We start from the raw sequence: 13,440 nt of genomic DNA on the forward strand, positions 1-13,440 counted from the left end.
GGATGGTGTTTGGCATGCCCTTTGTTCACACAACCTGTCACTAGTTTAATATGTAGCTTAAAGTTGACAGCCTTTGTCCAATCATGATGGTCTATGAAGTAATTCTTTACGTGTTTATCTGTGTTAAAGGACTTTCAAATTAAAATTTTCTATTTTGCAGGTTTGAAATAGCAGATACCTAGCAGCCCCCGGTATAAACCTTCCAAGTTCCTGTGAAGATGTGGGAAGATCAAAATTGACAACAGCAAAGGAAACAAACAAACAAAAGAAAAACAAACAAGACTAACAGTAATCCTCTTACCAGGATCTGGAACGATTCTCTAATAACTATAAGGATGAGGCACCTGGACTGAAAAAGCAACCATGGCCCAATCTCAACAAAAGTAATTCCCTTCCAGGTGGGGCGATCCCCTCTCCTCCAGCGTCTCCTTCCTCGATTGTAAGATAACTGCGCTGCGTGATCATCACTCTCTGGAGCAGAGAACTGGCTGCCTGTCTCGTTTCTCCACGGGTCGGAAATACAGATCCACACAAAACAACCAGGCAGAAAAGAGCCTGGGGGCTGGAGAATTGGTAGAAACATATTGCATTCTAGGTGGTATTGTTTCCATAAGAAAATATTGGGTAGGGTGTATGTGGGTGGCGTTTTGTACCGACAATTACAGCTTTCTATGCTGTTCATCCATCCATGATGAAAAGAACCAGGTAATGGATGTGAAGTTTGGAAAGACTCCACTGGACAAAATTCTACTAGAAACTGGTAATTGAATCCTCTAGATTCAAAAGAGGCATACAACCAGCTCCTGAGTGTAGAGAGAGTAGGCCGGCGGGCTGAAAACTTCTGCTGTTCCTTGGCAAACATGGGTTGCATCTACACAGGTATCTCTGATTCCTGGTGGAATCAACAGAAAGCAACAACAACAAAAACGCAACTTATACAGGGACCATATACAACACTCCCACAGCAAGGCGAAAGAAACATCATGCTGAAAAGTCGGCCTAAGTAGATTATGAAAATGCTTTGCGTGAGGAACTAGACGAAAGAAAACTAGGCATCAACAATGAGATGCATGAGAATTCAGCTTCTCTGGAATAGTCACAGAAAATCACAAGAAAAGAAAAAGTTCAATGAAAGGAAAATGGTGCACAGAGGAGATGGATAAGATGAAGATGAATTTCTGTATCGGGAGAAATTCTGTAGAAGAATTAAAATCTATATTGCATGCAGTGGAGAGCAGAGCTGACACTTGATGAAAATTACATCGGGGGCTGGGAGACAAATTTGGGAAGAACTTTTATAACGCAAGTGAATAGTAAAACCAGGTTAAATATTTCAAAAGAAGATGACATAGCTGAAGAACCGAGAGTAGAGATTTGAATCTAAGAACTAGCAAGCAAATATTGGGAAACATTGTTGATGATTTCACTAGTGGAAAAATGAGCTAAATATCCAGATCAAAAAGTTCCTGTGCGTTTCAGTCAAGTTCAATAAGGGGGATCACAGATAAAAATAGAGACTGCTCAAACTCTTAATTGCAAGAATAATTTAAAATAAATCTTTGAAGCATCCAGGCAGAACAACAGCAAAGTTACTATTAAACAGGGCCCAAATTAAGTAGATTTCAGATGTCTCTTCTGTAAAGCTAAATGGCTGAAGATAGTGGCAAATCAGTCATTGAGGCTTGAGAAGAAAATATCCTGTCTCAACAACTGTACTCCTGACCATGTCATCTTCTTTTTGTGAAAGTAAAAGAAAGATATTCTGCATTATACAAATGTTTAAAAGATGTTATCTTGTATCAATTAAAAATTGCCTCCATTGATGGTGGGATTACTCCATATTAAAATCTAAAAATAAGAAAAATCCTAGACTCTACCTCAAGGAAATAGTAAAAAAATGTGAACAATGCTATTTATCATAGCTATTTGATTATTATAAAAATCATAAATGTCCAACATTAGGAAAGACTTCCAAACAACTGGGCAACACAGGCACAAAATTTATCATTGGAAAAAAGGTTCCATGGCATAGGGAAAGACTTGCAATGTATCAACATGAAGACTATGAGCTTCATGAGGGCAGGCCCTGTTTGTTTGGTTCTCCATTTTATCCCTAGCACCTGGCACAATAAATATTTGCTGACTATAATAAGTAAATAATGATTAAATGTGGCAGAATGTCTAATTGTATATAGAGTACCATTTCAAGTATGTTTACCCCTGGGAAAAAAGCCTGGTCAAGTCAGCATCCTCCAGCCCGTTATTAGGGTGGACACACCAGCAGCTGAGAAACCGCCCCTCCTGGCTGATGGGCAGAGGTGAAGGGGTCTGGAGCTCGGTTTTACTCATGACAGCAACAGGAGGGTCAGACTTCCATGGCCTGCTGTGCATGCCCATCACCAGACTTAGCACAGTTTTGCGGTTATATGTAGATCAATCCAGAAAGTGAAGCTTTTCATGTGCAGTGTCACAAATAAAGCAATCAAATGTTTGTGGAATTTAATCACCTTGAATGAGACCCTACAAAATAGGGTGAGGAACATCCTATTGGGTATCATTTTTGTGATAGAAACATTTCTTATATCTGGATTAATGTTATGGATGAGATGTTTGTGTTCCCTCAAAATTAATATATTGATGCCCTAACCCCCAATGCGACTGTATTTGGAGATAAGGCCTGTGAAGAGGTGAGAAAGGTTAGATGAGGTCGTAGGGCGGGGCTCGGATTCCATAGGATTAGTGTCCTTATAAGGAGAGACGCCAGAGTGTGCTCTCTCTGCCTGAGGCACTGAGCAAAGGCCACGTGAGGACACAGCAAGAAGGCAAGCGTCTACAAGCCGGGAAGAGAGACCTCACCATAAACCGAATCTGCAGACACTTTCATCTTAGACTTTAAGCCTCTAGAACTGCAAGAATATGCATCTGTTATTCTGTTATTTTAGCCGCTGAGTCTGTGGTATTTCATTATGGCAGCCTGAGAAAGCCAAGACAATTAATTAGCAATCTGTGCTAGGGTGTGCTGAACCTTAAGTTTATTCACCTCGAATGTTTCCAAAATCCTGAAGCCACATAACTTGGACGATGTCTCAGGATCCATTCCCTGCATTTGGTTATGGTCTAACATGACGACTTCCATGCAACAAAGAATGGCTTAGCGTGTGGTTGTTGAATGGCCAAATGGATACAGAATCGTGGAAATGGATACAGCATGGAGGAAATAGAAACAGAATGGAGGTAGGTAGCTTGAGACTTGAGCTCAGCTTCTTTCTAGCTTTGGGGCATTGAGTTCCTTATGTCTGCTTCTTGGTTTTCACAATGACCCCACCTTTCCTACATCATGGGGGTCGTTGGAGGATCAAATGAGATTAAGTGTGCGAAACTGCTTTGTTTACCACGAATGCTATATAAATGTAAGGGATTTACAAAAAGTGCTGCTCTCAGACCTAGGAAAGGAAGGCCCCAACTAAGTGAACATCTCAGAGGACCTGCTCTAGTCCTTCTGGCCTGCCCCTCAGCACAGCAGGAGGAATTCCCGGGGTCAAGAGGAAGCGCCCACTCAGAGCCCAAGCCCCAGCTTCTGCACCATGATCTGGGCACCTGGGACCCTAAATTTGCCACCTAATGAGTTCCTAGCTTTCAGGGCCTGCCTTGACCTCTTCCTCTGTCCTGCCCTCCCAGCCTATGCCATCTGTGGCTCACGTCTAGATCTGAGGGGTGCAAAAGAGGTGGTGGTTTGGAGGAGAGGGTTTGGGCAGATCTTGGACTTGTAGGCTGAGGTGTCTACAAATGCATGTATGGGCATGTGCATGTGTGCAAGTTTGCATGTGTGCACGTGTGTGTGTGTGTGTGTGTGTGTGTGGCAGAAAGGAAGCCCGAGAAGGAAGAGAAGGGAGCAGACCAGAACTTGGGGCTCTGGTTTGTGGCATAAGATATGTGGGCCTCTTTGTCCTCTGTGCCAAGACCTGAAATGTTGGGGAGATTTTGTATAAGAACCCTGGGTTCTATCTAACTCTATGATTCCGGGTTAAACAATCAATATATCTGGGACTCAATTGTCTTAAATTAAAAAAAATTATTTGATTTGAAACTCTGTCCACAGATTTGGATACATAAAGCCTGTGATATTTATGAAGTTCTGCCTCAATTCGACTTCTGCTGAAATTCTGGCTTAGATATTAATTTCTAACTCATTTATATGATTCATTAGCATGTCAATTTTATTGGCTTTTCCATCTCATTACATAGATAAAACTCACCCTTCCTGGTTTTTAAATGTTTCAATGGCTTTTATAAATGATCTTCCTTCTGCCTTACCTAATGTGACCTTTCTCTCGCTTTCATTTTCCAGAGTCCATAATTAGTATTGGGAATTTTCTATTGTCTATCTTTTTCATTTTTATCAGTCATCATAACATTTGATTCTTGTATTTTAAAATAAAAATAACATTTTTCTTATACTCTGCTTAATTTATATTTCACTTTTGCTTTCATATTTTCATAAGATTTATGTCTACATTTAACATACTTTGTGGTTTAGCTTCTCTGTGGCACAGATCACCATAACCCATTCAAAATTTTAGATTTCAAGGGGCGAGTTGAGATGGGATTTTTTTACTTAATTTGACTACAATAATTGGGGATATTTTATGAATAAAATTATCACATAATCAAAAAATGTTTTAAATGGGTAACTTTGTTTTAACTTAAATTGACATAAGGGAGTCTATGAGCTGGCCTAAGATTCATAGCATTTTTTCTCTAGGAGCATCCCAAGAGGTCAGTTTATAAACAAGTAATTATTGAACACACCCAAGAGGATCTGGATCTTATTCCCAGATCTGCCATTAAGCAAATTGCTTAATACCCTTGCCTTCATTTATACAAGGTTGCACTGAGGATAAAGTTAGAGACAATAGATGAAGCAAGACCTTAGAAAGCTAGGAGACTCTGCAATTATAATTTGTCATCATTAAAAATAATAAAATTATTACATAATGCTCATAATGCATAATTTACATGATGTAAAACTAAATTATATTTTCATTGTGAAAACCCTTTACAAAGCTAAAGGCTCCATTGTTGCATATTTAATGGAGCTCTTGTTGCATCGTGATCTGTTTAGTATAGTCAGCTTATTTCAGGCAGGCTTTGGCTTAAAGGGAATCACTCTGTCCCTTGCTCATATGACAGATGAAGAATACGCTGTTAAGGAAACTAAAGTCTTTTTCTTTGACTTTTCCTGTATGTTACAATTACAAATTGGTGAATAAAAGTATAAATGAAATAATACCACATGTGTGATTTTGGTGATGATCTTATGGACTCTTAGTGGAAAAGGTAATAATGCCAAGAAGTGTATGCTGCTGAGCCAGACTGCTCACATTGGAATCCCAGGCTCACCAGGCACCAGAGGTGTAATCTTGGGCAAATTCTTAACCTCTTCACGTCTGTTGCAATACCCACCAACTGTGGATAATATCGGTATCTATTCCCTAGACTGTTATTAGAATTACATGAACTAATACATATAAAAGGTCCTAGTGCCTGGCACATAGATTGGGTCTAGAAATGTTAGTATTTTATGGTTAATACATTTGAAAATAATTGACTGTCCTCTGTAGACCTCAATATTTAAAAATGTTTAAATTGTGGTAAATTTACATAATAGAAAATTACCATTTTAACTGTTTTTAAGGTAAAATTCAGTAGCATTAAGTATATTCACTGTATTGTCCAACCGTCACTTCTATCCATCTTCAGAACTTTCCATCTCTCAAAACTGAAACTCTGTACCTGGTAAGCAAGAACTCTCATTGCCTCCTACCCCTAGTCCTTGGCAACCATCATTCTACTTTCTGTCTCTATGAATTTGACTAAGTCCCTCAGCTAAGTGGGATCATACTATATTTGTTATTTTGATAGTAGCCATCCTAATGGGTGTGAGCTGGTATCGCATTGTGGTTTTACCAGATGATTAGTGATGTTGAGCATCTTTTCACATGCTTATTAGCTATTTGTGTATCGTCTCTTGAGAAACAGCTATTCAAGCCCTTTGCCTATTTTTAAAATTGGTTTTGTTGTTGTTGTTGTTGTTGTTGAGTTGTAAAGACCTCAATATTTTTAACTGAGAAAATACTTTCTCTATAGTTGTCAAAGTGCCTGGTAAGATATGAAAAAATTCTGCTAAGTAGAGGATAGTATCAATTCTAAGTTCTTGTATTAAAATGTATAAATATTGCAAAGAAGTATTTTCACAGGTATATTTTTATTTGTCTTCATTCACAGAAACTTTCTTTGACAAATATAAGACATATTTTATCAAATAACTCTCCTCTATTTATGGTTATTTTGAATCCTTCCAAAATTAGATGTTAGAAAATGAAGTCTTTCTTAATTTCAATTTCATTTTCATATAGCGTATAAATTTATCCACTTAAATTTTCCATCAAAAAATTCTTTTAGCAGACAAAATTGTCCCATTTGCAACAACTTGGATGGACCTTGAGGGTGTTATGTTAAGTGAAGTAAGCCAGACAGAAAAAGACAAACACCATATGATTTCACTCATATGTGGAAGATAAACTAACACATGGATAAAGAGAACAGTCTGGTGGTTACCAGAGGGGAAGGGGGTTGAGGGCTGGGCACAAGGTTGCCAAGCGGCACATTTGTATGGTGACTGAAAAATAATAATGTACAGCTGAAATTTCACAATGTTATAAACTATTGTGACCTCAATAAAAAAATTATTCAAAATATGCTAATAATAATAATGAAAATTCTGTTAGCTAGTTGTGATATTCCAAAGAGCAATTTTAGAATTTCAAAATTTAATCTTGTACATTTTAACTCTTATTTTTAAACCTTACTCAGTTCCTCCTCTACTTTTGTGGGACAAATTTCATTGACATTCTGTTTTCAATAATTGCAATTTTGAGAAAATCTTCAAAATCTTACAAAACCTGCTAGGTCAGAGAGAAAAATAAGACCTGTTCTTTGTGTTAAAGAAGCTAACTGCTTAGGGTGGCAGGTGGGATGGGGTGATGGGGAAGAAAGGGCGTAAGCAAATAATTATGGTAACATTAGCAACAAGGTGCCAGGAATGTCAAATTCATGGTGGTAAACAACATGATAAATCGTCTCTTTGTTTTATGGTTTTGACTAATGGCCTTTTATAATCCAGGAAATCTCACCCTTTTTGACATGGTGATGTCCTTAGAGATAAGTTGACTGCCAACTATATAGATATTTCACATGAAATGAGATTTAGGAAATGGGTTTAACACAATGGGGCACGTGTAAGGGCCAAAATTGGAATGAGAAAAAAATGCAAAATGAATAATGAATCTTGCTCTAGAAATGAGCCAGGGTTAGAACTAGGAATTTCAGATGCATCAGATTAAGTACTAGTACTTGAAGCCAACATCCCCATTCAGAAGTGGAGAGACACTAGGAAAGGAGAAACGAGGTTTCTTCCCTTTTGCTGGGACGTGCCAGTCCTCACAGGGTTAGGGTCACTGTTTTGAGTGGCATCACTTTGGCCAGTGAGGGTTGGCCTGGGCCCGTGATAACCTGTATCTTTGGACACCGAGAAGCCTCTGAGAGGAGCTCTGTGGCACCCACATCTGGCAACCAATTCTCTTAGAATCAGTTCTAAGTGATTGATTCCAACATTCTTCTCTGAGGAATATTTGATTTCTTAACACCGCCTTTGTCTCTGAAAAGTGTTGCCTACTGCATATGTTTAAGGAACATGAATGTCAAGTAATTTTTTCTTAGGAGTTGCTTTAGAAATACTCAACAGTTTCGTACTCCCGGGAACTATCCAAGGTGGTCTCAAAACCAGAAAAATAGAATCCAGGCTGTTCTGAAGGGTCTTCCCAGAACTTTCTGAGAGAAATGTGAATCTAGACCTTGTTATATTGTCGCTGTTAATTTTTAATCTGTGAGGAAAATGCAAAATACTAGGTAGTACTCTTATACTATTATACTTTGCTATTGATTTTGGGAAAGACTTAGAAAATCTGTTGCCAATTAGGGTAATTTTATGTAAATTGTAAAAATATCCATGAAACAGAAACTTGATTTTAATAGAAACATTCAGTGGTCAACAGGGGAATAGAGATCTTTCGGATTTTAGGGATGAAAATGTAGTAGAAGCAATGTTATCTGTAGCTTGTTGCATTTGAGGGGTTTTACTCAGGAAAAACTATCCTCCCCATGCTGGAACACATATTTTCTTTAGGAACAAAATTTAGTAATTACATGACAAACATATTTAATGCATGTGTGTATATATATATGTGTGTGTGTGTGTAACATAGTTATGTATATATATTTTTCCCCCATAGACATTTGAAAAGTTTCAGTAGCCAACTCTACTGTTGGGCCCATCAAATTACTCAGCTTTGCAATACTTGCAAGAAACAGCAGAAACGTAGTTTCAAAATGTGGGGAGATCTAAATTTATAGATGTATTTTCCCAAGGGTTTGTCAATTATGCATAAGCCTCAGTAGGCTGTTTTACAAATATGTATGAAAATCAACCTAAATCTCTAACTCTTCAGCCTTTTTGCTTAGAATTTACTGAGCACAGCCCTTGCATTGATCAACCAACGAAAACGAGAGAAGAGCATGAGTAACATGGCGATGTCAGCTTGAACTACGAGAGGTACAGGGGGAATGAAGAGAAATGGAAAGACCTGAAAGATCAAGCGGTAAAGACTGAACTTGCTGTTTGATGGTAAATAGGTGAGTGAATGAGAAGAAAGACTCAGTCATGACGGTGGCATGTCCAGCTTGGATAAATTGGACTGAGTATTGGTGCTATCGCTGAAAATAGGGAACACATGGGGGAGAACAGGTTTCAGGTGAAGGATGATGAGCCGAGTTTTGCATTTGCTGAGTTGAGGGGCTTGTGGGATGCAGCAGAGATTTCCAACTGGGCAGTTAATAAGCAGGTCAGAAGCTCATAAGAAAGATCTGATCTGGAGTAAAATACTTGGGCTTCAATAGCTAGTCGATGGTAAATAAAGTCTTGGGATTAATGAAATAGCTCAAGGAGAATATCTAGATTAAGACTAGAAGATGACACAGGGAAGGACCTGAGGAACACCACATCTAAGGGACTGACAGTGGCACAAAAGCCTTCAAAAGTCACCAGGAAAGTAAGAGGCTGGAGAAGAGAAAGACCAAGAGTAGAGAATCAAAAAAGCCAGGATCTGTAATGGTTTGACTTTTAGAAAACATAATGCCAAATAAGATAGCACAAGAAATAAAATATTCTTGACTCAAAGGCAATGGGAGTTTCATTTCCTGTGTGCAACAAGGATATATGACAACCCTTGCTTGACAGATCACAATTACCATTTATCATGGTTCTTAAACTACAACACTGAACACGTGTTGAATAATAACTGATAGGTCACAAATTCATTTATTTTTGAATAAACTGTAATTGACCACCTCTGACTGCATTATGTATGTAGATCAGTCACAATTTCTGCTTTCAAGGACGTTACACTCAGATGGGGAAAATAGACTCATATAGACAAGGCCCACACAGTATGGAATGTGCTACAACAAATACGTGTGTGAGGAGTGACATGGGAGTATTTTTATAAAGGTGATACCAACCTGGATGGATGAGTAGGACTCGTCCTGTCTCCCGGTGAGGTAGGTTACATAAATGAGTGATGGTGGAGAAGTGTCTGTGGCAGAGCTGTCACTCCGCTGCTTCTTTCAGTGCTTTTTCATCTTTTGGGGGATCATGGGTACCTGCTTTGGCCCCATATTCAGCTCTGACATTTTTGTGGCCCATCAGCAGGAGCTTCGCTCTCTTTCCCACTGTTAAATCTCACATTTGGGTTGTAATACTCACACTCACACATCTGTGTAGTTATCCCAAGGTAAAATGTCTCTGCAATAAAACACAAATTTGACTTTGCCCTCTTACTTCTCAATTTTTCATTTAGAAAAGACCTATGAGCTCTTCGGGGACCACCGATGACCATTAACAGTATTCCTAGCTTCGTAACTTTGAATGATGTTCCCTAGAATTCTACTGAGGGTCTGGATTTTGGGGTGATTGTTAAAAGCATAATGTGAGAGGATTATTATCCTCTTATTATCTTATTATCACAATCTTTCCAATAAGACACCATTTATTTGGGGGAGCCATCTTTTCCCTAAGTAGTCACTGCATTTTGAGATGGTTGAAGTTCTACTTAGCGTGTCACAGTTGACTTAGACCTTTTGATGTCCTAAACACAGAACACAGTATGCATTTTATAGCAGCCCCAATCCATCTCTACTAATTTCCTATGACCATGCAGAAATATATAAATAGTTAACAGCAACACTGAAAACAAGGCTAAGGAATAACTTATTGTTAGAATTATCAAGAAAACTCCATTAATTGTAATGATTTTGCAATCGATGCATATTTCTACTCATAGGATAATACACCTTCACTCACAGAAAGTGAGGTGGAAGGACATTTGGTTCTACCCCACTTTCTACCTTGAGTCTGGAGACTGAGGAAGGAAAAAGTGGAGAGAGAACAGGAGTAGGCAGGGAGAGCCACAGACCCAGTGGGGAAAGCAGACGGAAGCGGGGAGGATTGGGTAGGAAGAAACTCAGACTGCACGGGAGCTCTGAGAATGTTTTGGTCAGGAAGATGGGGAGCCTCAGAGCAAAGATTTTCCATTAGAGCATGAATGGCTCTGCTCTGGTACCTTCACTGTGCGTGGCACTGGCTGCGGGAGACCTGAGGGAGCATGACCTTGATGTGGACACTGCACACCTGAAGATGTGGCAGCTGTAGACTGCCAGCTCACTACACTTCTGACGACAGGTTCTCTCGTGAATGCCCATGGCTGCCACACAGCTGGAAACCCCACTTATTTAGCCTAGTTTCTTTGCTCTGCCACATTGGGAGGGTGGAACGTGTAAAGAATCCTATGCGCGAACTTAACCACTCGGCCACAGGGCCAGCCCCAGGAAACAGACTTTTTATTTGTTGTTATTAGTGCTGTTGAGTCTATTCCGACTCCTAGCGACCACGTGTACAGCAGAGAGAACACTGCCCAGTCTTTTTGGGCCAGCCTCTCACCTTCCAGCACTATATCAAACAAAGCTCTGCTTCTATTTATAGGGTTTTCACGGCCAACTTTTTGGAAGTGGGTGGCCAGGCCCTTCTTCCTAGTCTTAGTCTGGAAGCTCCCCTGAAATCTGTCCACCATGGGTGACATAACTCCTATTTGAAATACTAGTGGCATAGCTTTCAGCATCGCAGCAATGCATCCACCGCTGTATGACAATCAACAGACGGGTGGTGTGTTTCCCTGACTGAGAAACAAACCTGGAGCATGGTAGTGAGAGAGCCGAGTCTTATCCACTAGACCACGAGCATTGGTGGGCAGGATTCCACTATGCTATCAAATTTGTATAAACAAACAAAAGCATAGACAAAATCGTTTAGAAAGTGAGTTATAAATTATGATGAGTGATAGAAAGGAAACATAAGTACTTTGATAAAAATAGGAAATACGTATTAAAATTTATTTTGACTACTTTATATATATTATTACATTGTTTAGATATTACAATGGCCCAATAAGATAGCTGTTATTATTCTGACTGTATTTTAGATGCAGACTAAGAGATGCTGAGTGACTTGCCCAAAGTCACACAGCTACTAAGTGACAGAACAATGATTCAACTCAGGCAGCTTAGCCTCAGCCTTCATTCTTAACAGTTAGCTATACCTTGTCCCCACCCCACCTCCCCCAAGCACACAGATATAGTATTTTTATTACAATGATTCAGAGGGCGGAACCTGTCTCTGGTCTTCTGAGTGGTATTCAACTGAGGCCTAAGGATGAGAAGAGGTAGCTATGCAAATAAGTAGGGACAAGCATTCTAGGCATAGCGAACAGCAGGGATGAGACACAGAGGGGAAAGTACTTCCTACATACTAGAAACTGAAGAAGGCTAGTGTGACGTATGCTTCATCCATTCCAGTAAAGGGGAGATGTTTGCCTTCATGGGAGAGGATGTTGTTCCTTATTTGAGCTAAGATTTGTTTATCAATGGCATCTAGCTTTGATCCTAATTCTGCCTCTAATTCGTCTTTCATGTAAGAGCCCTTCAAATATTCAAAGGTGATTATTCCCACCATTCCTTTTCTTTTCCCTTCCAACCTCTGTCCCCACTTCCTTTAAGTGCAGGAGTGGCACCCAGCCCCTCTATACCATAACTCTCCTGGGATGGGCTTCCATTTCTAAATGTCTCTTCTAGTGTGGCACCTAAAAAAGAGCACACAATGCCTACTCAGAGTTCTGCCCATTGGAGGCTCCCTATTCGGGTGAACACAACATCTGTCAGAGCATTTTTACAGAAAAGATAACTTAAAGAGCAGTACTTTGTCCTACAAAATGGCCAGTGACTTAACTTACGTTCATTGGTCCAGACGTTCATTCTTTATTGAATGCCTGTGATGTGCAAGGTTGTTCATTGGTCAGATAGAAGTGAACAGAACAGTCTCTGGTCTTTTGGGCTTGCTTTCTTGTAGGTGACACAGACAATTTAAAAAAATTCTACCATTTGTGGTGATGATAGGAAATATACAGAAAACAAAGCTGGATAACAATAGAGAGTGATGTGGGGGAAAGGGGCTGTGCTGGCTGTTTGAAGTAGAGTGGTCCTTGTATGCGGAGGAGAGAAGTAGCAGAAAATGAATTTTCCTGGGTGCAGCCATCATAGTGCATCTCAGGATTCGTGGATAAATACCACAGCCTCCTCTTCCTTGACTGAGATGGCTCCACAGCATGTGCTCTGTATTCTCATTCAGAGTCCCTCGGTGGGATCAACTCCAAATGTCTAGAGTGATATTTTGCTTGATAAAGCTCACTATAATTACTCCTACTCATCCTTATCCCATTTCTTCACCTCCAAAATAAAATACTTACCCTTGCATCCTTGTCTCTGGGTTTCTAGGGCAACCTAAGTTAAGATTATAAGTGATACATTTGAAAAGATTCATTACAAATTCAGAATATTTTTCTTCAGTTTACCCTAGACAGGAAGGAGGACTTCCAAAGTGTTTCAAATATCCATTAGGCTGTCAGTGTGATTTTCTGCGAAGTGAGAAATCTTGTCCCACAGCAGCTTAGTTGGTGGCAGAACACAGAGATGCTCCTGTGCTCCTTGGTCTTCTTTTCCCTCAGTTGTCTCTCATTCCTGCCTCCTACACAGCCTGCTTACATGGTCATGCAGCAGAGAGCTCATTCTGCCTCACATCATCCCTGCCTTCCATGTGTGGGAGCATGTGTTTGGTAGGGGCATAAAATGTAAAATTCTTTCCTTGATGTGTAAAGGTAAGTCCGTCCAGCTACAACTCTCGAATTTTAGTAAAAGAGTATTTTGATCACCTTCTTT

This window comes from Equus caballus, chromosome 20, assembly GCF_041296265.1.
Source record: "Equus caballus isolate H_3958 breed thoroughbred chromosome 20, TB-T2T, whole genome shotgun sequence".
In the NCBI taxonomy this organism is placed as follows: Eukaryota; Metazoa; Chordata; class Mammalia; order Perissodactyla; family Equidae; genus Equus; species Equus caballus.